Here is a 12,235-nt window from a genome sequence, read left to right as displayed (position 1 = left end):
AGAAGGAAAGTTATGACCAACCTAGACAGCGTATTGAAAAGTAGAGACAGTACTTTATCAACAACGGTCCGTCTAGTCAAGGCTATGGTTCTTCCTGTGGTCATGTATGGATGTCAGAGTGGGACTATAAAGAAGCTGAGCGTCAAAGAATTAATGCTTTTGAACCGTGGTGTTGGAGAAGACTCTTGAAAGTCCCTTGGACTGCAAGGAGATCCAACCAATCCATCCTAAATGAGATCAGTCCTGGGTGTTCATTGGAAGGACTGATGTTGAAGTTGAAACTCCAATACTTTGGCCACCTGACGTGAAGAGCTGACTCATTTGAAAAGACCCTAATGCTGGGAAAGATTGAGGGCAGGAGGAGAAGGGGCCGACAGAGGATGAGATGGTTGGATGGCATCACCCACCCAATGGACATGGATTTGGGTAGATTCTGGGAGTTGGTGATGGACAGGGAGGCCTGGCATGCTGTGGTTCATGGGGTTGCAAAGAGTCGGACATGACTGAGCGACTGAACTGAACTGAACTGAACCGATGTTAATCTAGATCACTTGATTAAGGTGGTGTCTGTCAGGTTTCGCCACTGCAAAATTTCTAATTTTCATACTCTATTCTTTGAAGGTGAGTCTCTGAGTCCAGTCACACTCAAGGAGAGGTAAATTACATTCCGCTTCTTGGAGAAGCAGTATCTGTTAGAATTCTTGGACTTCCTTTGTGGTCCAGTGGTTAAGAATCTGCTTGCCAATGCAGGGGACACAGGTTCAATCCCTGGTCTTGCAAGTTTCCACCTGCTGCAACTAAGCCCTTGTTCTACAACTACTGATCCTGTCCTCTAGCCTTTGAGCTGCAACTACTGAAGCTCTTGTGCCCTAGAGCCTGTGCTCAGCAACAAGAGAAGCCACTGCAAAGGGAAGCCTAGGCCATGCAAATAGAGAGTAGCCTCCACTTGTTGCAACTAGAGAAAAAGCCTAAGTATAGTAATGAAGACCCAGAAAAGCCAAAAATAAATACATAAAAAAAAATTCTTCCATAAAGAAGAATTTTCTCTTATTTACTTATTCAATCATTAATTCATATAACTTTAGGTTTATGGGTTATAATCCAACACTACTGATATATTTTATTGCTCAAATTACTCCAGCTCTGGTCACTGGGAGTTCCTTCAGGTTGGTGGCTGTACTCTTTTGACACTATCCCTCCCCTCTTTTCTTCCTGAGGACTTCCTTGTTTTCTGGCATTACAAAACCATACAAGCCCATCTCGTATTATCCCTGCCCTAGTCCTAGAGTCAGCCATTTCTCCAAGGATCTTGGTTCTTTTTCATCAGTGAATGGTATTTAGAAACCACAATCTGGGTGCTGGATGTACTCACTGCTATGGGAGAGGGCGGTATTTACTCGTTTTTTAAAAATGTATTTTTCAAGTTTCTGGGTTCTTCCTCTAGCTCTTTTTTCCTTGCAATTTATTTTTTTGAAAAAAATTGTCCTGTAATTTCCCACAGTTTGGATTTTACTGGTTATGTCCCTGAGTTGTTGTTCAGCATTTTTTTCTGTCCCATGTAAGTTTCCTGTAAATTTGTAGTTGGATCTACAGGCATGAGCAGGTTCTGGCTGGATTTTGGGGGCAAGACTGCCTCATAAGTGGTGGTATGGTTCTTCCATCAGGAGGTGCATAATTACAGGTCATCTATTTTTTGGTGAGATGTCAATAGCCACGGACAATCACTGCCTAATATACTCATTCTTTCCAGGCTGCCAGATGGTGATCTTCCACTTCAGTCATTCCTCCTTCATTCATTTGTGGGAACACAAAAAAATTCGTTTCATTCTAATAAAAAATATATTCTCCTCCTCTACTATTCTGTTACCTCATGTTGCAGTTCATATAGAAGGGAGGCTTTTCCCCCTTTATTTAGCAGTTTTAAAACATAAAGTGTTGGCTCCTCTGACATCCTGTCACCCCACTGATTGCCAGGGTTGATTTGGCCGATGTGGCTGGGTTGGTGGGTGTCCTGTTCCTCCCTTACAGTTCTGTGTATGTGTTTCCTGAAGCTGCATGCTCAAGTCAGAGAGGATGACCTTCCCCCAGGATGGTTTTTTTGGTTAAGGGTAAATTAGTAGCTGTGCTCTCCTACCAGAACCTCCAAAGAAGTTCCTTAGTATCTTCTAATGATGACAAATCATTATGAGATCATTAAATATATTTTATGTATTTCAATGCATTGATTTATTATCCCTTTGATGCCCTATTTGTTGCACTTCGGGCCAGTGAAAGCCCCTCAAGTCGGCTCCTGAGTCCTTGTCTGACACAATACTAGTAGTCTCTGGCAGTTTCTTCCAATATGGTATCGAGTAAGCAGGCAGGAGGCAGACACCCTATGTGGCTTCCAGGTCTTGTGGGAACACCTCTGTTTAGTTTCACCCTTAGAGAGGATACTACACCCTCTAGGTTCCTGGCGAGGGCCTTGAGAGATTCACCAAGAGAGGGATTACACAGATGGAGTTGGTGGCGATGGTGGGGAGATGATGAGTTCAACTTTTAACTTTGTTATGGGCTAAATTTCGACATCCCCCTGCTCCTCCCGCCAATTCCTTTGTCCTAACCCCCAGTACCTCATATTGTGACTGTATTTGGAGACAGTGCCTTTGAAGAGGTCCTTGCCTTGCTCAGTCACTTCAGTCGTGTCCGACTCTCTGTGACCCTATGGACCATGGCCCGCCAGGCTCCCCTGTCCATGGGATTCTCCAGGCAAGAATATTGGAGTGGGTTGCCATTTCCTTCTCCAGTGATAAAGTATGAAGTGAGTGAAGTGAAGTCGCTCAGTCATGTCTGACTCTTTGCAACCCCATGGACTACCAGGGCCTACCAGGCTCCTCCGTCCATGTGATTTTCCAGGCAAGAGTACTGGAGTGGGTTGCCATTTCCTTCTCCATTTGAAGAGGTAATTAAGGTAAAATATGGTTATATTAATGGGCCTTAATCCAGTAGGATGAGCACAAGCTGGAATCAAGATTGCCGGGAGAAATATCAATAACCTCAGATATGCAGATGACACCACGCTTATGGCAGAAAGTGAAGAGGGACTAAAGAGCCTTTTGATGAAAGTGAAAGAGGAGAGTAAAAAAGCTAGCTTAAAACTCAACATGCAAAAAACTAAGATCATGGCATCCAGTCCCATCATTTCATGGCAGATAGATGGGGAAACAATGGAAACAGTGACAGACTTTATTTTCTTGGGCTCCAAAATCACTGCAGATGGTGACTGCAGCCATGAAATTAAAAGATGCTTGCTCCATGGAAGAAAAGCTATGATAGCATATTAAAATGCAGAGACATTACTTTGCTGACAAAGGTCCATCTAGTCAAAGCTATGGTTTTTCCAGTAGTCATGTATGGATGTGAGAGTTGGACTGTGAAGAAGGCTGTGGTGTTGGAGAAGATTGTTGAGAGTCCCCCGGACTGCAAGGAGATCAAATCAATCAATCCTAAAGGAAATCAGTCCTGAATATTCATTGGAAGTTGAAGTTGCATATTCAGTATTCATTCAAGTTGAATATTCATGCTGAAGTTGAAGCTCCAACAGTTTGGCCACCTGATGCGAAGAACTGACTCAGTGGAAAAGACCCTGATGCTGGGGAAGATTGAAGGCAGAAAGAGAAGGGGACGACAGAGGATGAGATGGCTGGATGGCATCACCAACTTGATGGACATGAGTTTAAGCAAGCTCTGAGAGTTGGTGATGGACAGGGAAGCCTGGTGTGCCACAGTCAATGGGGTCACAAAGAGTTGGCCATGACTGAGCGGCTGAACTGAACTGAATCCAGCAGGACTGGTATCCTTTATAAGAAGAGAAGATTAGGACAGGGACAACACCTGGGCGAGGGGAAAACCACTCGAGGAGGAAGCAAGAAGACCACCACCAGCAAGCCAAGCAGCAAGGCCTCAGAAGAAGCCAAATTTGCCAACAACTTGACCTTGGACTTCTAGCTTCCAGAACTGAGAAAAATCAATTTGTGTTGTTTAAGCCACCCAGCAGCAGCAGCCCTAGAAAATGAATACAAACAACATTGTTGAGTGAGAGGTATTTGGGGGATGTTCGCAGCATTCACAAGGGTGGGTTCAGGGCTCAGGAAAGAGGACTGGCGTGGAAGCAGAACTATGGGAGCTGGGGACAAATACAGGGTGGATAAAACCATGTGGGAGGAAGTGAATCCCAGGGAGAGTCTGAGGACTGGAAAGAGAAGAGAGCTGGGAAATAAACTCACGTTAAGAAATGGGGGAAAGGGACATCCCTAGTGGTCTAGCCGTTATGAATCCCCTTGGTGATCTGGGGTTAAGAATCCCCTGCCCTGCAAAGGATGTGGGTTTGGTCCCTGGACAGGGAACTAAGATCCCGCATGCTGTGAGGCAACTAAGCCTGTGTGCCACAGCTATTGAGCCTGAGCTCTAGAGTCCATGAGCTGCACTTACTGAAGTCTGTGTTCCCTAGAACTCATGCACCACAACAAGAGAAGCCGCCACAATGAGAAACCTGCGCACCGTACCTAGACAGTAGCCCCTGCTCGTCTCTAGAGAAAAGCCCTCATGGCAACGAAAGCTCAGCAAAGCCAAAAATAAACAAATAAAAAGAAATGGAGGAAGGAAGAGAAGCCTCTGCAGTAGACCTAGTAGTGAGTGGAGGGAGAGGCAGGAGCAAAAGTGTAAAAACAGGCCCAGAGGCAGAAAGTGGGGTTAAGGGAGTTTGGAGACGGGAATGGTTAACTACCAAATGCCAGAGAGAGGTCAAGTAACAAAAGGATTGAAGGAGAGTCCTGGGATGCTGCAATCATAGATGGGGTGGGAGCTTGGAGAGCCAGGCTGCGGTGGTTCAGGGTAGGAAGGGGGAAGAAGGAGATAACGGTAAATCATCTTCAGGAAGCCTGACAGAAAGGACGTGGTACAGACTGATAGAGGGATTTGTTGTTTTCTCTTGTGTTTATTAGGAGTGACTTGAGCATGCGTTATATGATGAGATGAAGGAGCCAGTGGATATGAAATAAACAAATGAAGGAAGAGATGGAACCCTGGATTATTCCGAGGCAAAAAGAGGAACATTAAGCACACAGGAACACCTATTTCTCTGAGAAAGGAAGAATGCAGGTGGTGATAGGTTTGGAGGTTTGGGGTAGGAATCTGGGGATGAATATTCATGCACACTTTTTATGTAAGACGCATGTTTTCACTTCTCGGGTATATTTCTAGGAGTGAAATTGCTAGGTGATATGGTAGCTCCCATGTTTAACAATTTAACTGCCAAACTGTTTTCCAAAGCAGCTGTACCATTTTATACTCCTACCAGCAATGTATGAGGGTTCCAGGGTCTCCACATCCTGACAACGCTCATTATCATCTGTCTTTTTAAAATATACCCATTCTAGAGGGAGTCAAGTGGTACTTCAGTGTGGGTTTTTTAAGCTTTTAGGGGACCTATAGTTAATTAATTAATTTTTGGCTGTGCTGGGTCTTCAGTGCTGCGCACGGGCTGTCTCTAGCTGCAGTGCTGGCTTATTGCGGTGGCTGTTCTTGTTGTGGGGCACAGGGTCTAGGGTGTGGGAGCTTCAATAACTGCGGCATGTGGGCTCAGGAGTTGCGGCTCATGGGTCTGGGGCACAGGCTCAATAGTTGTGGCACATGGGCTTAGTTCTCCTGAGTCATGCGGAATCTTCCCTGTCCAGGGATTGAACCTGTGTTTCCTGTTTTGGCAGGCAGATTCTTAACCGCTGGACCATCAAGGAAATTTTTCATTGTGGTTTTGATTTATATCTCCTTAATGGCTAATATTTTGATATCTTTTCACGTATGTATTAGCTATTTGCAAATCTTCTTTAGGGATATATCTTTTCAAATCATTTGCCCATTTTAAAACTGGGTTATTTGTCTTTATTGTTGAACTGTAAGAGTTCTTTAAATATTCTGTATGGGTGTGCATGCTAAGTCATTTTAGTCGTGTCCGATTCTGTATGACCCTATGGACTGCAACCCACTATGCTCCTCTATCCACGGGATTCTCCAGGCAAGAATACTGGAGTGTGAGGCTTCCCTGGTGGCTCAGTGGTGGAGAATCCACCTTCCAATGCAGGGGACACTGGTTTGATCCCTGGTCCGAAAAGATCCCACATGCTGCAGAGCAGCTAAGCCCATGAGCCACAACTACTGAGCCTGTGCTCTAGAGCCCAGGAGCCTCAACTACTGAACCTCAGAGCCTGTGCTCTGCAACAGAAGCCATGAGAAGCTTCCCATCGCAATGAGAAGCCTGCACACCACAACCAGAAAGTAACCCCCTGTTGACCACAACTAGAGAAAAGCTCATGGAGCAATGAAGACCCAGCACAGCCAAATAAATAAATAAAATTTTATATATATATATTAAAAAAAAAAGAATACTGGAGTGGGTTGCTATTTCCTTCTCCAAAATATTCTGGATACTAGTACCTTATCGATGGCACCCCACTCCAGTACTCTTGCCTGGAGAATCCCATGGATGGAGGAGCCTGGTAGGCTGCAGTCCATGGGGTCGACGAGGGTCGGACATGACTGAGTGACTTCGCTTTCACTTTTCACTTTCATGCATTGGAGAAGGACATGGCAACCCACTCCAGTGTTCTTGCCTGGAGAATCCCAGGGACGGGGGAGCCTGGTGGGCTGCCGTCTACGGGGTCGCACAGAGTCGGACACGACTGAAGCGACTTAGCAGCAGCAGCAGCAGCAGTACCTTATCATATATTATGATTTAAAAATATCTTCTCTCAACCCATTCGTTGTCCTTTTACTTTCTTGATGATGTTCTTCAAAGGACAAGAGTTTTTAATTTTGATGAAGTGTAGTTTATCTGTTCTTTTCTTTGGTTGTTTGTGCTTGTGGTGTTGTATCTAAGAAGGCTTTGCCTAACCCAAGGTCATGAATATTTCTTCTAAAAGTTTTATAGGTTTAGTGCTTACATTTAGGTCTATGATCTATTTTAGATTAACTTTTGTGTATGGTGTAGGGAAGGGGTCCAACTTAATTCTTTTGCATGCAAATATCCAGCTGTCCTAACACCATTTGTTGAAAAGACTATTCTTTCTCCAGGAAATGGTCTTGGAACCTTTTCTGAAAAATCAGTCGGCCATGAATATAAGGGTGTATTTTTGGAATCTCAATTCTATTCCACTGATCTATGTCTATCCTTATGCCAGTATCTTATTGTCTTGATTTGTAGTAAGTTTGAAATCGGGACATGTTAGTCCTCCAACTTTGTTTTTTGTTTCCAAAATTTGTTTAGCTATTCTGGGTCCCTCGAGTTTCCATATGATTTCCTGGATCAGCTTGTCAATTTCTGCAAAAACAGCAGCTGGGATATTGATGGGGAATGTGTTGAATCTGCAGACCAACTTGGGGTGTACTGGCATCTTAACAATATTAAGTCTTCCAATTTATGAACATGAGATGTCTTTTAATTAGGTCTTTGTTAATTTCGTTCAGTGATGTTTTGTAGTTTACAGTGTGTAAATCTTACACTTCTTTTTGTTATGTCCTATTTGTTTCTAAGCATTTTATTCTTTTTGATACTCATAAATGGAATTATTTTAATTTTATTAAAAAATGTTCATTGCTAGTATGTAGAAATAGTTGACTTGAATATACTGATCTTGTATCCTGTACCCATTTATTAGTTCTAATTGTTTCTTATGGTTTTCTGTTTACAAGGTCATCTAATCTGTAAATAGATAGTTTTACTCTTCCTTTCCAATCTAGTTTTATTTTGTTTTCTTGCCTAATTGCCCTAGCTAGAACCTCCAGCACAATGTTAAAATAGAAGTCAGGAGTATGGCTATTGTTTTAAAAGATGTCAATTTTTCTCATAACAATTTCTCTTATAATTCCAAAAAGAATTAGAGCTCATGTGGATGAATACACAGCTGAGAGCAGCTATAAAAAGAGAAACGAGTGAAGATTTTCCCTTCTGCTATAGTAAAGCATTTATAAGACAACAATAATCAAAATGGAACAGCACTGACAGAAAGATATAAATGTCAGTGGATTAGAGTAAAAAGTTCAGACTCTGTATATATAAGAACAAGAAAACCAATGGCAAAGGGATAGGGTTTTTTAGTAAGTATTGGGGAACTTGGATAGCTTTTGGGGGAGACAGAGTTAGATTTTCACCTCAAGTCATTCATCAAAATAGTTTCTAGAAGAAATTAAAGAGAATGAAGGAACAAATAAAAAGCCAAACAATTTAAAAACTAGAAAAAATATGAATGGATATTATTGGACCTATGAGTGTGGAAGAACGTATGCTTGAAATATTAGAAGAAATTCAAGGATTTGACTCCATAATGTATGTCAAAACATATTTGCGATAAATAAAAAAGGCAAAGTATTATTATTCCTAACATAGACAGGGTTAATATAAATTAGTAAGTTAAGGCTTCAAAGAAAAATGGGCATAGAAAAGAGACAATTCAAAAATAAACTTATTAAAAGGGGAAATACAGATGAGTAATAACTGAAAAAAATGTTCAATCTCACTGGCAATCAAAGAACTGCAAAGGGAACAAGAAGGTACTACCTTTAGCTTTCAGCAGAGATTTCTAAGGTGTTACTCATCACTGCTTAGGGTATGTTGAGATAGCTCTCATACTAATCTTATGAATTATTAGATATATTATTAGGCCCATGGTATAATGTGGAGACTGAGATTCTGAGGTTCAGTATTTTGCCCAAGCTTATACTGCTAGTAAGTGGTGGCACCAGGATTTAAATCCAGGCTGGGCAACTCTATTACAGTAAAGTGAAAGTGAAGTCGCTCATCGTGTCCAACTCTTTGCGACCCCATGGACTGTAGCCTACCAGGTTCCTCCGTCTATGGGATTTTCCACGCAAGAATACTGGAGTGGGTTGCCATTTCCTCCTCCAGGAGATCTTCCCCACCCAGGGATCGAACCCGGGTCTTCCACATTGTAGACAGACGCTTTACCCTGAGCCACCAGGGAAGTCAATTATAGTAAAGGCCCTTTAAAATAGCCGTGGGAGGGAGAGGTGAAGGACAGGGGGAAATGTAGCTTGCAGAGCCAGGCAGATGCATTTTTATAGTGCCTGCATGGAAGCGTTATGATATTGCACAGGGAAGCAATGAGTGGAAATTACATAGAAGGACCACTGTTTCAGAGCAAGAACTGTCCCAAATGGACTAGAGAGGCCCAGGAAGGCAGAGAACACACCCAGCCCTGGGGAAGAAGAGGAAGCAGGAGGGTTCTCTCTTTAACCCTCACATCAGACTGCAGTTGGGTGATCTCACCTCCTAGACCAGAAAACACCTCTAGGTGGCCAAGACCTCAATGTTTTCAGAGTTTCTGCTCTTTTCTCAACTGCAAACAGCTAGTAGAGCCCACCCTTTCTCTTAGGGCCAAGTGCCCTGCAGTGGAGACCTTCCTGACTTCACTGCCCTCTTGCAGCTGCAATCCCAGGCTAGCAGGAAGCCTGAGCTTGCCAAATTATGAGGGCCAGGGCAGGAGGAAGGAGGGAGTAGCCCATCTTGTTCTCTTTTGCCCTTTCCTGGAGCCTTACTACTCCATGGGGGAGGGGGAGGGAAGTGGGTGGACAGAGCCAGTCCCGTCACGTTGGAGAGCTAAGAAAAACCCATGAAACGGAGCCATTAAAGGACAATGACAAGCATATGCTAGTCATGCCTTGGCAAAGATACCTTCATTTGCAAAGCCCTGGGGAGTTCATTCTTAAAGTGTGGCTTCATCCTGACTCTTAACCTTGGGTAAGCCTGTTTAACCTTTTTTTATACCTCAATTTCTTCATCTGTAAAATGGGTATGACAACACTTCCTGCTTTACTGACTTCAGATGATATAGTAGGCTTAGACGACCAACAAACTAAGCTAGTTTAAGGGCAGAGTACCACAGGCAGTAGAGTCACTTGGACCTGAGCCCAAGTCCAGTCTGCAATTTTCTGGTTACAAACTTGGGGAAAATCATCCAAGCTTTTCTTGCTTTAGCTTCCTCAACCATGAAGATGAAGTAGCAATTTGTTGCTGCTGTTTAGCCGCCAAGTCGTATCCGACTCTTTGCAACCCCATGGGTTGTAGCCTGCCACTCTCCTCTGTCCATGGGATTTCCCAGGCAAGAATACTGGAGTAGGTTGCCATGACCTTCTCCAGGGGATTTTCCCAATCCAGGGATTGAACCCACATCTCCTGAATTGCAGTTGGAGTCTTTGCTGCTGAGCCACCCGGGAAGCCCAAAGGTAGCAATAGCATTTGCTTTAAAGGGTTGTCTTCAAAGGAAAATGAAAAAGTACACATAGAGCAATTGGTAGAACAAGGACTCGAGAGCACCCAGGTTTAACCATTATACTGTAATTCCCTCACAACTGTAATGCATATAAAACAACATATACTGTAAAGACTGGAAATTCAACAAGTTGTTAACAGTGCTTATTTCTGAACAGTGAGATCTTAATCTATTTTTTATTTCCTTCTTTATATTTTTCTGTATTTTCCAAATAAATTTTATAATCAGAAAGAAGCTATATATGATGTTCAGATGCTTTGAGATCATTTGTGATGGTCTCTATCATGTAATCTCAGCAACTGCTTAAAGTAGGAATCATTATTCCCATTTTGTAGATCAGGAAACAAGGCTGAGAGAGGTTAGAGAGCTGGCTTAACCTTCAGGTCTTACTGTTGTTAAGTGGCAGAGAGCCACGATCCATAGGCAGAGGTGGCTGTCTCCAAAGCTAGGTGCTGTCCACAGGGATGCTGGGCTGCGGGGCTCAGAGTGCACTCCTTCACCCCATTTTGATCATAGGTGAGGTAGAAGGATGGAGCCCTGGTGCATAATATGCTCCCATGGGTCTCATGTACCTGGAATACAACCATATTCCTGGTAGAGGACATGGCCTGGAAAACTGGGGATTCTGGCATCCTTCTTTCACAGCATAAAACATCAAGAAGTACTGTGAAGTCTCCCCGAGAAGAAATAAAGGTTTCCACTATCAAAGTCTGCAATGCAGGAGACCTGGGTTAGATCGCTGGGTTGGGAAGATCCCTTGGAGAAGGAAATGGCAACCCACTCCAGTATTCTTGCCTGGAGAAGCCCATGGACAGAGGAGCCTGGTGGGCTACAGTCCATGGGGTCACAAAGAGTCGGACACAACTGAGTGACTTTCACTTCACTTCACTATCAAAGTATCCAATAGAAGAACAACAACAACAGCAAAAGCATAACTACAATACATAAGATTGAGAGAGAAAAGTGGGCAGGAGCTAAATCATTATCTGTCATAGGAAGACAATAGATAGTGACCAGTCCTGATAAATCTAGATAAACTATGTAAGCATGTAGAGATGGGGAGGTAACCACCAGGCCCAAAATTAACCCTGGAATGAGGGGTGGGAAGGAAATATTTTGCTTTTCATCATAAGCATTTCTGTCCTATTTGATTTTTTTTAAGCTCTGTGTTTCATATATATTTTTTAAAATACGATTTTTAATACAGGCTCTAAAACAAAAACAACAAAAACGACTTTGGAGTCATCAGTGTGGATTCACATCCCACTTCTTCCAGTTATGAATCATGGCAGGTTAACCTCTCTAAGCTGCAATTTTATCTTCCTGAAAATAAGGATTAAAAACCATACTCACCCCACAGGGCTGCTTTGAGGACAAAATGAGGTAACGCATGTAAAACATATGGGCCAGCACTGGCTGAAATTTAGCATCTGCAATTATTAACCACTGTTGTCATTATCAATAATAAACCAAGCATGCAAGTAATACCAAGGGCTTTGCACAGAGTAGGCTCTTAATGGATATAAGGAATTGTTTAAAACCTCCACCAGAGCCTATAATTTTCCCCAACTCAGGACGCATGAGCCCCAGCGGTCCGAGTGAACACTTAAATATTGATGTGGTTACTCATTTATTCATTTCTGCTCTCCGACGCAGTGGCCGGTGACCGCGAGCTCCTTGGACTCCCTCGCCGGGTTCATACTTGGTCCCTCCCGCGCGTAGAAGTGGGAGACAGCGGCAGCTCACCCGCTTTCGGGTCGCTGACCCGGGACCATCACGCGGCGTAGCGTGAATCGCCTCTGGTTTCACGCGGGGAACTTTCCCGGCAAGGGCAGGCTAGAGGAGATACCAAGGGGGCAGCCGGGTGCGCATGGCTCCCACTTGCCAGCGCAAAGGAGATGGCCATCCAGGGG

The sequence above is a fragment of the Bos grunniens genome, chromosome 11 (genome assembly GCF_055505025.1).
Source record: "Bos grunniens cultivar Pamir isolate PY7600 chromosome 11, Bosgru_T2T1.0, whole genome shotgun sequence".
NCBI classification, from domain to species: domain Eukaryota; kingdom Metazoa; phylum Chordata; class Mammalia; order Artiodactyla; family Bovidae; genus Bos; species Bos grunniens.
Note: the sequence above shows the minus strand (reverse complement) of the source record.